The sequence below is a fragment of the Astatotilapia calliptera genome, chromosome 10, assembly GCF_900246225.1.
Source record: "Astatotilapia calliptera chromosome 10, fAstCal1.2, whole genome shotgun sequence".
In the NCBI taxonomy this organism is placed as follows: Eukaryota; Metazoa; Chordata; class Actinopteri; order Cichliformes; family Cichlidae; genus Astatotilapia; species Astatotilapia calliptera.
Window position 1 is genome coordinate 7021193 of NC_039311.1, and position 13146 is coordinate 7034338.

The following is a 13146-nucleotide window of genomic DNA, read 5'->3' on the forward strand; positions in this document are numbered from 1 at the left end:
TGTTTTCCTTTTCCCATTCTTCCCTTTCTCTGAGGGGAACAAACATTGCTGCTCTAATGCTGGGCTTACACTGTGTGGTTTTAGGCCCATTTTGAGCCGATTTTTGAGTGATCGGACCGATTTTGGCCTTCATCGTGCGTCGTGTAGTATACGTGGGGTAACGAGAAGTGATTAACACCTCACGACCAGCTCCCGATCATCAATCGCTCGTGAGGGTGTCACCACAGGCGCTCACACTGCTCACGCGCAAACACGTAAACGTCGGTGAAAAAGACGGAGCAGCATGGCACTGCAGCGTGTGATCTGGACACAAGCGATGGAGGCACAACTTGTAGAACTTTGGAAAGCTCATCCGAGCCTTTTCCATGTGGCATCACAAAATTATCATGACCACAACAACCGTGAAAATAGTTGGATTTACATTGCTGCTCAATCACAGCTGCCTGATCAGTGTTTTTCATTAGCAATTTAGCAAAGTTGATGGTGGTGGTGGTGTGTCTGTGTGAGTGAAAGACAGAGAGAGCGATCGACAGATTTTCTGTTATAACCTTCATTTTATGGAGGCACAGTGTGAGCCCTCAGGTCGCATCAGAGCATCGGGCGGTATAGTGTGAGACCCTGCATCGTGATCTACCAACTTCTAACCCCTGCGAGTCAATCGTGCAGTTTGAGCAGGAGCTGAATAACGTGACTGAAAAAATCGCACAGTGTATGCCCAGCATTTGGTGTACTGTCATCCGAGACTTGCACTGCAGTGTTGGCGTTTGTTTCCCTGTTGGCCTTGCTTGTTGTTGTGGTCATCTGTTGTCTTCCGGTATTTTCTCCGCAAGCGACCTTTCCTCGACCAATGAGATGAGCGGTAATCTGAATTGTTATACTCGAATTGTCATAAGTGTGCTGTCAGCTCATTGGTCACAAAGCAGGAGAGGGGCTGAGAATTATGTTTTCAAGCAAAGTGTTAATTCCATTAAAAGTTATAGACTACTTTTGATTCTCACTGTATTACGGGACAAAGTGCGTCCCTTATTAGCTCAATACGGGACGTGTACTTTTGTTTCTAAATACCGGACGATTCCGTATTTTAAGGGACGATTGGCTACATCCACAATACGAGGTTAGTCATTCATATACTGCTGCATGGGCTGGACTGTAGTTACATCCTAAGGTTTTTGTTACAGGAAAAATGATTCTATGTTTCTTTACCTTCTTTTAAATGTACAAAGATGCCCTTTGTCTATGGTTAGATTAGTTTAGAATTATCCTTTTAGACTTTCCCAGCAAAGACATATTGTTTTGGGACATATTGTTTTAGATTGTTTTATCTCTCACAGCTTTCTCCCAGCTCTCTGCTGACGAGACTAGCGCCACATATGGAGTTGTTTATTTTATCTGTTTATTATTTTCTTATCCTGTTCTCACTGTCTCTGTGATTTGTGCCTATAAAAATGCCAAGCCTCTGTTCATGGGTGTGAGTTGTTCTCAGCAGCTCACCCGTGTACACGTTTAGCAAAGAAAGTAACTTTGTCTCATTGTGTCTTTATTTCTCCTGGGTTTTTTACAGAGTTTTCTCCCAACAGTTTTAAAAACTGAGCTTAAATAAATGATTAGCAGTAATAAAAGCCGAGGGAGGTCAACAGTGATCACTGACTTTTTTAGGAGCTTTTTGAGATTAAATAGAAGAAAATACAAAACATTAAACATGTTAACAACACAAAAGCCATATTAAACGCAGACTACTTTAGGCCCGGAAGTAGGATTCGTCACGTCATCACTTAATGACCGGATTCGCTTACTCAACGATTTCACACAGTAAGGGAGGGGGTGAACTCAAATGTGTTGTTAGCAAGTTAGCAGAGCGATGCCACTGTGAACTGAGGAGCTATTGTCTTGATGTGAGTTTTCTACTCAGGGTTTTTTCTTTCAGTTCAGAGCAGAAATGTTTCTGTTAGGAAACTGGCTGTTGCTCCCCCCCCCCAAACACAATTTTAATTATAAGCTAGATATATTTCTACTAATGAAATTAGTTTGCTAACAGCAACAGGGATGAGTCAGTGAATGAGTCAGTTGGGCTTGTTTACGAGTCAGTAAAGTGATTCTCGAGTATTGAACGATTCATTCATGATTCACACATCACTACTTGAGAGTGCTGTATGTATGTGCGTCCGTCAAGAGCCTGTTTCGGCAGCCTCCGTGGGCGCTTCCTCTCCCCTGGTATTCCCCTGGTATCCCCTTAGCTGGCCCTTAGCTTTCCCTTTGGTTGGTCTCCCTTCCCTGGCTTATCGCCTCGAAAAACAGCCATATTCGCCGGTCAGACCACGCTGTGCAGCTGCCGGTGATCTGGGAATCCATCAAAACTGGCAAACCATCCTACCCGTTCTTTCTGCGCATGCGCAAAACACGAAATTAAGTGGCAAACCGTCCTACCTTTGTTAATAAGAGCTAGAAACATACGCTGACGGGTAAAATTAAGTGCCAAACCATGCTACCTTTGTGAATTTTACCTAAAAGCATACTTTAACGGGTAAAATGAAGTGGCAAACCGTCCTGGCTTTATGAACATGAGCTACAAGCATACTCTGATGGGCAAAGTTAAGTGGCAAACCGTCATACATACTTAAATTTGTGGTGGAATTACTCTGTGACTGCAGAAATGTGCATAAACTACTTACGGTAGGATGTTTTGCCAAAGTAGGATGGTTTGTCACAGTGGCTAGGTGAGCAAACACAGCAGCGGCACAGCTTCAGCGTTCATGCATACGCTGTCGCCTGGGTACTTTGCAGTAGGGCTGGGTATCGTCACTGATTTCTAGAATCGATTCGATTCCGATTCACAAGGTCCCGAATCGATTCGATCCACGATTTGATTCGATTTAAATCTGGGAAATTTTGCCTTAGACAGTCAGAAATATTATAATTCAGATCAGTACATTTACATATCTATAAAAAGGAAGCTGACACTTTCCAGACTTTTTCAAAGGTGTAAGCATCACAGCAGATGCCTTTGTGTCAAAGTAGCTGAAGATAAAACACAGAAAAACATGAAGGTGATTTTCCTGGCCTGGGATTTTATAAAAATATTCTGCAGTACATCAAAAACGAAAGAAAACCATTAATCAACATATGAACATTACCTCTGAAGTTACAGCGGTTTTATTAGAGACACGGCTAAGCGTTTTGCATTTTGCATAATTTTAAAAAGTTTACATTTGTTCAGTAGCCTATTGAACAGCAGAAATTAGGCTTTCTTTTCAGAAGTAAGTAGGTGTTGCGCTCTAAAAGAAGTTATAAAATGTACATTTTTCTGTATTGTTGGGAAAATCTTTAAAGACTATTCTTATTTAATTGTGTTTTGTTTTTGGACACATTTCTAGTTAATTTTTGTAGTTTACTGGCTCCAGGAGGTCAGAGTTCAGACGTGTGATGTCATCAGTAAGCGCAGAAAAAAAACAGTGTCTGAGACGTGAGGAAGCGATGTTTTGCTGATGATACGCTATGCTTCCTGTAAACTCCAAACCTGAACTGAGGAGAATAAAGTTGCAAAAAAGGAGAATGGAGTCATGTCTCTCTGAGGGTGCAACATAATCTTGGTGTTTCCGCCCGGTTTGGAGTTTATACCGCAAAGAAGGACGAGCTACAGACTAGCCTTGCTCACTACCCCCCACCTGAACTCGTATGGCAGTGCCATCCCTCCGAGAAAAGGTAGTGAAGGTAAAAGTTTTTCGTCATGTCTAAAGTACAGCAGATGTTTCCTGATTGGGAGCAACTTCTTGAGGAGATAGAGGAAAAGTTACTTACACTGCTAGCACCGGATTTGAATGAGATTTGTGCTGCCCTCAGTTTAGCCGTGGATGAAAGTGAAAAAGACTTACCTCGTAAACTGAGGCGGCGTATTCTCCAGTACTTAGAGGGAGAGGATGTTACTGCACGAGAAGATGAAGGAATGTCTTTGTTGTTGGAATTAGATGACAAAATTAATGAAGTGAAGCAAAAGAGATGCAAAAGTAATGCCCCGTTTCTCATCTGAAGGCCTTTTGTACACTCACTGTACCGACGGGATCTGAAAATAATGGGACAAATTGGAGAACCAAACCAAAAGGACAAATTAACATACACTAGCTTGGAAAGACAAATCCAGAGGGCATTGAAGAGGGGATATGATGAAGGAGAAATTGTTGAAGCCATCATTCAAGCTATAACCCCAGGAACAAAACTGAAAAGCTACCTTGAGAGTAGAGTAGACTTTGCAAGCTCTCAGGCAAATATTATGGACTCATTACATTGAGAAAGATGCCACAGAGTTGTATCACTCGCTCACACGTGCTGTACAGGAGCCAAAAGAAACTCCAATCCAGTTTTTGATGCGAGCATTGGATTTGAGACAACAACTTGTTCTTGCTTCAGAGAGAGTTAAGTCTGGTTTAAAGTACAGTTCGGAGCTCATCCAAAATCAGTTTCTCCAGACAGTACTCACTGGCCTCCATGATGACACCATCCGAGCTGATGTGAAGCTATATCTGCAAAATCCTAAAATCACAGATGAGGTTCTTCTGGAAAAAATGACAGCGGCATACAGTCCGGAAATGGAAAGAAAGAATAAACTGTCAGCTGCATCAAGAGCAAAGATGATCAAAGTTGCAGCAGTAAGTGGGGAAGATCAAGAGGTGGAGAAAGAAAGCAGTATGCACACATCAGACAGTAAGAACAAGCAAGGTGGAGTGGTCAAACGAGACACGTTTGACCACTCCACCTTGCTTATCCTTGTGGATAAAGTTGATCAAGGCAACAAGGCTATATGTGAGGCTCTGCAGAACCTCACCACTCACATTGCCAGCCTCTAGCAGACCATTAAGCCTCAGCACATGAGAATGGCCGAACCACCTGACCGGAAATACCAATCACAGCCTAGGAGCACAAACGTTAGACAGTGCCAGCAGTGTCAATCATCCAATACAGGAAACAAATGTGACCACTGTTACAAATGTGAATGAATGTGTGGCAGTACGGAACACTGGGCAGCAGGTTGTCGTAGGAAAAAGTGCTCAGCTAATTCAAGTAAGATCGAAATCATACTTAACCCTGAAGGGGAGAAGCACCAAACCGACCCATTCAGCCTCAAAGCACCCCTCACTGGTAAACAACAACAAATGGCGAGCTGGTAGGCAAAAGATGCCAGGTCTATGGCTTCTTAGGAGGTGTGGACACCACAATATTGTGGGATACCGGCTCACAAGTATCGATAGTGGGGACGAATTGGAGAAAGAAACACCTGCCTGATGCTGAAATGAGGTCAGTGGAAGACTGAGTTCAGCCTGTCCAAAAATGCTGTGGCTGGGATGACCAACAGGCCAATCCAAGTTCCAATCCTAGTCGCCAGTGGTGACATTGAATGCCCCATCATCGGCTTTAATGTGATAGAAGAATTAGCTTTGAGAGATTACACCAGTGAAGACTGTATCCCCCCAGGGCATATGCTGGACAGATTGTGCTCAGCATTTGAGGTGGGGCACAAAACTGCAAGAGCTGTCGTGTCTGTCCTAAAGAAACAAACGCCTGACAGCCATCCCCACATAGCCCGAGTAGGAAGGCGACTTGTGACCATCCCAAAGCGTAACATGATGACAGTGCAATGGTGGAGTGCAGTGGTTTGCTAAATAAGAGTGTGTTGAGTGGGTCACATGCAGTGTTGGAGCCGAACTGTGAGACACCATGGCCAGCAGGCCTAGTTGTTAGAGAACAGCTAATTCAGCTCCCCTCAGAAGGTGATGCTAAAGTTGCAGTGACTGTGGAAAATATGACTGACCATTATATCACCCTCTGTGGTCGCACTACACTGGGGTGGCTGCACAATGTTGATGCTATCTACATGCCACAGCTAAAATGTATGGAGGGTGAGCTTTCTAAGACATCAGACGGAAGTACTTCCTTACCCACAGTGCAGTCCAGTCAGACAACAAAAACTGAGCCCTGGGACCCACCAGTGGATTTGAGCCATCTGACAAGTGACCAACAGCAGCAGGTAAAACAGATGCTGAGGGAGGAATGCAATGTTTTTGCAAAAGATGACTGGGACACGGGATGCATTAAAGATCAAGAGCTGGAGATACAGCTAAAAGACAAATTGCCTGTGCAAAAGACATAGAATGCAATCCCCAGACACCTTTATCAGGAGGTAAAAGCACACATACAAGACTTACTCAATCGGGGCTGGATCCAAAAATCTTGTTCTTCATATTCTTCGCCTGTGGTATGCGTCAGGAGGAAAGATGGTGGCCTTCGCCTGTGTGTAGACTATAGGCTCCTGAATGCAAAGACACTGCCCGAGAGACATCCCATCCCGAGAATACAGGAGGTCCTGGAAAACCTTGGGGCAACTCCTGGTTCACAGTATTGGACCAGGGAAAGGCTTATCACCAGGGTTTCATGAGTGAGAACAGCAGACCCTGTACTGCATTTATAACACCATGGGGACTCTATGAGTGGGTGAGGGTCCCATTCGGCCTTACTAATGCCCCAGCAGCATTCCAGCGCTACATGGAGGGATGCCTGGGAGACCTCAGGGATGAAATGTGTGTCCCATATTTGGATGATGTACTCGTCTTTAGCTCAAGCTTCGAACAACACATCCAAAATGTGAGGAGAGTGCTACAGCGACAAAGAGAATGTGGTATCAAATTAAGGCCACAGAAGTGTGACTTTTTCAAATGTGAAGTCTGCTGTGTAGGGCGAGTGGTTTCAGCAGAGGGATACAAGATGAACCCCAAAGAAGTTGAAGCAGTGCAAGCACTGAAACAGGAGAAACCATCGACCGTGAGAGAGGTGAGAAAGTTAATGGGTTTCCTTAGCTACTACAGACCCTACATACAGGACTTCTCAAGGACAGCCAAACCTCTCTATGAACTCTTAGCAAAGCCTAAGTCTGAACACAAGCAGCGTGGAAAGAGTAGGGAGTGCCACCGCAAATCTGCCCAGCTGCCACCATCCCATCCAATCCAGTGGATGACAGTTCACCAAGAGACATTGGACAAAATAGTAAACCAGCTGAAAAACCCACCAATCATGGCATATCCAGATCTAGAGAAGCCATTTGTTCTTCATGTAGATGCCTCTGAGGATGGTTTGGGTGCAGTCTTGTACCAGCGTCAAGGGACTGCCCTGAGAGTCATAGGCTATGGATCATGGACACTGACAGCTGCAGAAAAAAACTACAAGCTACATTCAGGCAAGCTGGAATTCCTGGCACTGAAATGGGCCATAACAGAATGCTTTCGTGATTATCTGTTTCATGCGCCTCATTTTTCTGTGTACAGTGACAATAACCCGCTGACATACGTCATGAAGTCAGCGAAACTTAATGCAGCTGGACACCGCTGGGTGGCGGAGTTGGCAGATTATCGGTTCACTCTTAAGTACAGGCCAGGGGCAGCGAATCGAGATGCAGATTTCTTATCAAGAAGAGGAAAGCCCATTGAAGACATCATGCAGGAATGCACAGAGGAATGTCAGCAAGATGCCATTGAATGTATTAGGAAAGCCCTATAGAGAGAGAAAACAGGAGAAATGAACTGGATCTCAGCTGTCACCTGTAATGTCAACGCGCTGCCAGAGGGATGCATCGTCTCAGAACCAATTCAGCCGTTTGCAGTTGATGACATCAGAGACTCCCAGGATGCAGACATAGCCATAAACCACGTTTTGTCCCTGAAAAGAACACACACCTACCTGAAGCATAAAGAAAAGATGGCGGAGAGTGAGGCAGTTAGGTACCTTCTTCGGCAGTGGCCCCATTTCCAGATTGATGGAGATGGCATTCTGAGGCGTGAGACCACCAGGAGAAAGCAGTTAGTTGTTCCTGACTCATTAAAGCCCATGGTCTATAAACATCTACATGAGACATGGGACATTTAGGAGCAGACAGGATGGTTGCTCTCGCCAGGGAACGCTTCTTCTGGCCTAAAATGAGGCAGGAAATGGAGCACTATGTCGCTCAGGTGTGTCGCTGTATAAAGAAGAAGAAGCCTAACAGAATAACCAGAACACCAATTCAGAGCATTGAAACCTCTGCGCCGTTTGAGATGATATCCATTGACTATCTGCATTTGGACAAGTGCACAGGAGGTAAAGAATACATACTCGTAGTTGTGGATCATTTCACCAAATATGCCCAGGCATATCAGGGGCGGAGCATGGGGGTGGCTTACTGGGCTTAAGCCCGGGTTGTTTTGTCAGAAGCCCGGGGTCTTTTGGAGTGTAATTTTTTCATAGTTAGATGTCTGGCTGACAACTGTATAAAAGAAAAAGTACACACAATATTCGAAGCACATAGTGCACACTGTGGGAATTTACGACTGTGCGTGAATCCCCCCTGATATTGGTATGATCCGAGCTCAGGCACTAAGAGACTGAGCGAGGGGGCGGGGCAGCTGCCGCCTGTGTGTGCGCTGTTGGAGAAACGGAGCCAGCCATACTAAGGAGAGCTTAAGTTTGAGCAGGTACCAAAGCAAATCATTCATACCGTACAAATAATGTAAATATGACGGTGAATCACGAAAGATTGATATCAAACTGATCACTTGACCAATATTACGTTACTTGCTCTTCAGGTGAATCAACAAATGGCGAAATGAAAAGCCGAACAAATGCTATTTTTTTAGAGAGTCTTAGCTTACATGTGTTTATTTCATATTTTCAGTTCTTACCCTCCCCGACTAAATCGGTTTCAGTTATGTACTGAAATATAAGAATGGACATTAGAGGGTTCTTTCAAAGAAAAAACTCAGGGAAATGTTATTTTATATATTATGCTTTGTATGTTGTTCAGTATATTTCTATGCAAAACAAGAGGGATTTCAGTACATAGCAGGATATTCACATTTGTAACCAGATATTTACATACACTTTAGGGAGAAAACATAAAACATTTTTACTGTACAACATCAATTTAGAGTAAACTTTTGTTTTAGATAAATATTGAAATATCTTTTGAATTAGTTAAATGTCAGAATAAAGAGAGACAGAGCTGTCTATTTTTTATCACTTTGATCAAATTTAGGAGTACATATACACTAAGTTTGTTAATTAATAAGAAAACTCCAGACGATTCCATTCTGAGCTGAAGAAGCTTCTGATAGGTTAGTAGAGTCCATGTGAGTAAATTGGTGGCACAGCTGTGGATGCATATAAGGCAAAACACAGAGCCTGTTTCTTTGAAATGGGAAAATTAAGAGATGTCAACCAAAACACCAGGAAAAGAATTGTGGAGCTCCATAAGTGTGGCTCAAGTTTGAATACAATTTGGTGCCATTTGCAATTAAGAAATACAGATAGTTTCTCTCTTTACTCTTAAAGTTAACAAACATGTTTTTTATATTTATCAATCTAAAAAAATAAACATTTAGTCTGATTTGATCTTACAATTAAAAAAGTGTTTGTGTTTTGATCTGAAGAGTATGTAAATATCTGGTTTCAACTGTATATTTGATGATTGTCAGCACAAAGAGGGAGAGAGAGGGAGAGAGAGGAACAGAGAGGGAGATGGAGAATGAGGACAGAACAGAGATGAACAAGAGCAGGTGAGACACACATGTTAGTCAAATGGTTGTTTACCAAAAGTATCACCATATCATAGGTCCTCATGTATCTCATACCTAGTGTTTCTTTTTAGGTTTGTTATTTTTCAAATTCTATATTTATTAAGTTATGCAGGCTTGTTTGCACAACAAGGCTAAATAATTATATAAACTTTTCTCAATCTAAATAGTGGACTTTGGTAGAATTAAAAAAATAAGTGTAGTGCAGGTCTATGATGATTTTTAGTGCTACTATCATCTAGTTCTGATTGTGGCTCTGTCTTTGTTAAATCCTAAGTAGTCCTGATTTCAAACTGTTGTAGCCCTGTTTTAATTCCGGATCAGTTTTGGGTCTGGTTGAATTGGGGTTTAGTCCTCGTGTCTTGATACAGCCCCGACTTTATTCTGCCTTGCTGCTTAATTAAAAAACTAGTTTAAGGTGTCCTGCACATGTGATATATATTTTTCCCTATATGAAGTCATTCTTTTTTGAACAAAACTCAAAACAGAGCCTATTAATCTTTCAGTCATTTCTAACCCCCCCCCCCCCCCCCCCCCCCCCAAAAAAAAAATCCCCCTTTAGGGCTAAGCCCCGGGTGTTTCAAATGTCTGGCTCCGCCTCTGAGGCATATGCGACAAGGGACAAGTCTGGGAAGACTGCGGCAAGAAAGCTCTTTGATGACTTTATCATGCGCTTCTGTTTCCCCATCCAAAATACACCATGACCAGGGGAAAGAATTTGAGAACAATCTTTTCCGCAAGCTTCAAGGCTACTGTGGTATCAGCCATTCTCGTACCTCCCCGTACCACCCACAGGCCAATCCTGCAGAGCGCTTCAATAGGACACTCCTAGGTATGCTCCGGACTAGGGCTGGGCGATATGGCCTAAAATCAATATCACGATAAATTGAGCAGTTAACCTCGATAACGATAAATGGACGATAACCACCCCAAGTGCCAAAAAAACAAACGTTTTTTTTTTTCCATTTGATGGGGCTGTGGCAGGCAGCATAGTTCCTCCAGTTATTTTGATAATATTATTCCCCCTAGACTTGCAATTATATTATTACCACTTTAAAGGACTGTAAAATGTCACTGAAAATAAATGAAGACAATAGTAGTAAGTACTTTTAGTGGTTAAGATTTATTAACTGAACAAAATAAAAAGTGTAGGATACAATATGTAACCATGCTCTCTAAAAAATGTGTATCCCTTGTAAACAAAATAGTTTAATAATAAATATGTTTCACATTGGCTATTCACAAAGTAAACAATGATTGTGCAAATGTAATGCCATCATGGACAAGCTGTTTTCTGAAACAAACAAGCAAAAACACACACATGCAAACATTAAGAATAGGAAAAATTGTTGTAGTCATTTAACTGCCATGTAAACCTCCACTGACCACAGAACTTTTTCAGGGGAAAAACTGGACTAAACTAGAAAAAATAAAATGAAGTATTCCTCATCAGATTTTAGCTACTAAAAATATTACATTTACATTGGATGTACTTGAATGCAACAATAACACTTCTCACTTCTACCAAAATTTGAAAAATTACAAAGGGACTGCCAAGTTATAAAAAAAAGTCTTGAAAATAAAAACTGAAAAAAGGCATAAATTTTAAATATCTATCCAAATCTTCACACCCAACATCACCCCAATTCATGGTCTAATTCTCAAATAAAGCAAGCAAAATAAAGTAAGAATTAAATAAGACCTCTCAGACCATATTTACAAAATTAAAAAGGGTTGGCACAGTAATAAAACATTTTAAAAATCATGTATTTTGCTACATTTCACAGCACAACATGATCAACACTGGCTCACAATACCTTTATTGTATTTACCTTTATTCTGTAAAAACTTTCTGGATACACTGCTGCTCAGCAGTCTTAAGTATTTTTATGCCTATATAAACATTATTCAAACATTAATACTTTCAATTTTGAATATGACGCACAGAATTAAAGTCACTTTAAAACACACCAGATGTCACCACCCAAATATATTAAGATGTACACACTTACCGATTGCCAGGTGCAGCCTGTGCCCAAAACTTTGCACCCGTGTCCATTTATTGAGCTTGACAGCTTTCACAATATTTGGGCCGTTGTCAGTTGTTATAGCAACAAGGTCCTCTTCACTGATGTCCCATGCAGACAGCATCGCTCTCAACCCCTGTCCAACCATCTCCCCCGTGTGATCAGATGGAAAATAGGCCGTCTCGAGCACTCTGGTACGCAGCTCCCATTTGTTGTCGATGTAATGAACTGTGAGACTAATATACGGCTCCATTGTACGGCTGGACCAGAGATCGGATGTGGCTGCAACGTGCTTAACGTATCTCAATTCAGCAGCAACCTTTTCCCTCTCTGTGCTGTACATGCTGGGAATGATAGTTTTTGAAAAATATTTTCGTGATGGGAGTTCGTATCTCTTGTCAATTATTTTCATGAAGTGTCTGAACCCGTTGCGTTCCACTGTAGCAATAGGAGCCATGTCTTTTGCTATGTGGTAGCCTATAGCATTTGTGATTTCTTGCCATCTTTTTGAAGTTCGCTCATATAGTTGAGTACTAGCAAATGCTTCGGTTATTGACCGCTGCCTGGTGGAGGAAGACGTTTTTGCTGGTCCTCCTACTCTCTTCTCGCTTTGAGCTTTTTTTATGTCTTCGAATTGAATCACATGGTTGTGCTGCAGGTGGTGGAAGAGGTTGGTTGTGTTACCTTGACTTGACGCAACAGTCTTTTTGCAGTTTACATTTAACAATTTTTTGATCAATATCATCCTTGTTGAATCCAAAATGTTGCCAAATGATTGATGATGCATTTTTTTTGTTAACAAGCGTCTCCTCTTCCTCCTCCACCAGCTCTACCTCCGTCGCTGCTGCTTCAACATTTAAATCGTCCTCCATTTGTTCACCCGTGTCTCGTCTTGTTACAGGTAGTAGAGTCATGTGACTCCACGCTGTCAAGTCTGTAACGTAGCACAGCGTCTTAAAGGAACATGAACATCGCCAACCTGCACATGCCTTTTCTTTTTTTTTTTAAATACCGAATTTACCGACATGGGCAAAATGACGTTGATGAGAGTCATAAATTTCGGTAACGATAAATTTTTGATATATCGCCCAGCCCTACCCAACCCACTTGATGAAAATCAGAAGTCAAGATGGAAAGACCATTTGAACAAAGTAGTTCATGCCTACAACTCGACTGTGCACGAAGCAACAGGATTTTCTCCATTCTTCCTTCTCTTTGGCTGTGAACCAACCTTGCCTATTGACCTGCTCTTCCTAAAAAGAGAAGAAGAGAAGAGTCAATCACACATTGGCTATGCAGAGAAATGGAGAGGAGTTATGCAAGAGGCCTATGCAATTGCGAGGCAGAACATGAGAAAGAGTGCAAGAAGGGGACAGAAAAACTTCAATCAACGTGCATGGAGCTCTATGCTTCAGCCAGGTGACCATGTCTTGGTGAGAAATCTCACACCCAGAGGAGGTCCTGGGAAACTGTGCAGCTATTGAGAGGATATGATTCATGTCATCACCAAAAGGAAAGGTCCGGATAGTCCA